Consider the following 2,517-nt stretch of genomic DNA (forward strand, 5'->3'; position numbering starts at 1 on the left):
TGAAAACATTGAGCGATTCTTCTCTGGGGTCATATATTACACCATTGGCCTTGGCATGAACGCAATTTTGGGTGGGAGTCCATGAACCCGTATGTAAATGCCTGTGTTGTATGTTTTATGGGTGCGATTCTACATTTTAGAAAGTCTGTGGAATTGACCACATTGATTTGGGAATTCTTTGAGGTGATAGAAACCTCCCCAGAGGGTGTAGTGTGACCCTCCTGCCTATATTCTTGTACCATATTACATTTTATATGGCCGCTCGGGTGTAACGGTTCACTGGGATACGCTTCTTGTGATGTCATCCAGAATGTGGGCAGATTCTATTTCTCTGCACTGTGAAGAATCTGAGCGTGATGTCATGAGGGGCGTGGCCTGTAATCTGGACGTGTTCCGTTTCCACATAATGGCCAACCAGTTATGACATCAGAAAGTTTATAAATTGGGGTCACACATTGACCACGGTGTCAGTTTCTCTTGCTGGCTCTCATCATGGAGGTGTCGCGTAAGAAGAGGATGTTGGTGAAGACGTTTCCCAAGATGAGTACTGTAGAGAAAATGGAGGTTGGCGGACGCCGGCTTCCGGATGATGTGGAGATGGAGGACGTGGAGGACAATGATGAAAAAATGGAGGTTGGCGGACGCCAGTTTCCGGATGATGTGGAGATGGAGGACGTGGAGGATGAGGGTGACAAAATGGAAATTGGCGGACGCCAATTTCCTGATGATGTGGAGATGGAGGACCTTTCGGGGGCTACGGTTATCATCAGGGCCTCAAACCCCCGGAAGAGAAAGCGGCCTTTTTAGTACCATCTGCCACTCGGGGCCCATTTACCATCAGGGCCCCAAACCCCCGGGAGAGAAAGCGGCCATCTTAATTCCATCTGTCGCTTGGGGCCCATTTACAATCAGGGCCCCGAAATTCCCGGGAGAGAAAGCGGCCATCTTAATTCCATCCTTTACTTAGGGCCCATTCACCATCTTTAGGTGAGGTAAGTGCCGTCCACTGATGATCTTCTCCCCTCACATCTCTTCTACAGCCGCCTTGGCACTCAATTTCTGATTTTTATTTTGCAGTTGTCACCCCAACATCGTGGCCTTTACCACCTAAACCATCTAAAATTCCCATGAAGACTCCTCCAGTGCTGAGAAGCAGTGACGAGCAGAACAGAAGCGAGATCCGGTAAGTCTGACGTCCTCTGCTCCGTCTTCATCTTCTGCTGGTGAAGGTTTTGTGAATGTTTTTTGCTTATTGGATTTTTCTTTTCTAGGATTCGACTGAAAAATGTGAGAAACATGAAAAACGTCCCGGTCTCTTCTGATCCAGGACTGAGCTGTGTAAAGGTGGACTGACGGCCATATCCACGTGAGAAGAAGGACCCTCCCCCCCGCTCTTCATCTCACCAATCACCGCTTGTTAAGGGGCCGGAGCCACAGAAGACATCGCAGCAACTCTACCACATTCTACAATAATTATATTTGTTTTACACATTTTTGTGCTTTCATTTTTATATTGGAGAATTTATCCAGGGAACCTTTCTTCTACGGGGAACATAAGGGTGTAGAAAAGTCATAGGTGTAATAATCTGCAGAATATATCACTATGTATCTGTCAGGCGGTAGAGAGGACAGAGCAATGTTCTGCAGATCTAGAGAGGTCAGTGGTGTAATGATCTGCAGAATATATCACTATGTATCTGTCAGGAGGTAGAGAGGACAGAGCAATGTTCTGCAGATCTCTATAGAGGTACGTGGTGTAATGATCTGCAGAATATATCACTATGTATCTGTCACGAGGTAGAGAGGACAGAGCAATGTTCTGCAGATCTCTAGAGAGGTCCGTGGTGTAATGATCTGCAGAATATATCACTGTATCTGTCACGAGGTAGAGAGGACAGAGCAATGTTCTACAGATCTAGAGACGTCAGTGGTGTAATAATCTGCAGAATATATCACTATGTATCTGTCACGAGGTAGAGAGGACAGAGCAATGTTCTGCAGATCTCTAGAGAGGTCCGTGGTGTAATGATCTGCAGAATATATCACTGTATCTGTCACGAGGTAGAGAGGACAGAGCAATGTTCTGCAGATCTAGAGAGGTCAGTGGTGTAATAATCTGCAGAATATATCACTATGTATCTATCAGCAGGTAGAGAGGACAGAGCAATGTTCTGCAGATCTCTATAGAGGTCCGTGGTTTAATGATCTGCAGAATATATCACTATGTATCTGTCAGGAGGTAGAGAGGACAGAGCAATGATCTGCAGATCTAGAGAGGTCAGTGGTGTAATGATCTGCAGAATGTATCACTATGTATCTGTCACGAGGTAGAGAGGACAGAGCAATGTTCTGCAGATCTAGAGAGGTCAGTAGTGTAATGATCTGCAGAATATATCACTATGTATCTGTCAGGAGGTAGAGAGGACAGAGCAATGTTCTGCAGATCTCTATAGAGGTCAGTGGTGTAATGATCTGCAGAATATATCACTATGTATCTATCAGCAGGTAGAGAGCACA

The 2,517-nt window shown here is 45.6% G+C and overlaps 1 long non-coding RNA gene across 1 annotated transcript; it reads left to right on the forward strand.

Annotated features, from left to right (window-relative positions):
• The first annotated feature begins 353 nt into the window (after window positions 1-353).
• Window positions 354-1,454, forward strand: LOC142698185 (uncharacterized). The gene is made up of 3 exons (XR_012865722.1): window positions 354-992; window positions 1,078-1,183; window positions 1,272-1,454. It is a non-coding gene; the product is annotated as an uncharacterized LOC142698185 (long non-coding RNA).
• The last annotated feature ends 1,063 nt before the right edge of the window (window positions 1,455-2,517 follow it).

This window comes from Rhinoderma darwinii (assembly GCF_050947455.1).
Source record: "Rhinoderma darwinii isolate aRhiDar2 chromosome 12 unlocalized genomic scaffold, aRhiDar2.hap1 SUPER_12_unloc_5, whole genome shotgun sequence".
In the NCBI taxonomy this organism is placed as follows: Eukaryota; Metazoa; Chordata; class Amphibia; order Anura; family Rhinodermatidae; genus Rhinoderma; species Rhinoderma darwinii.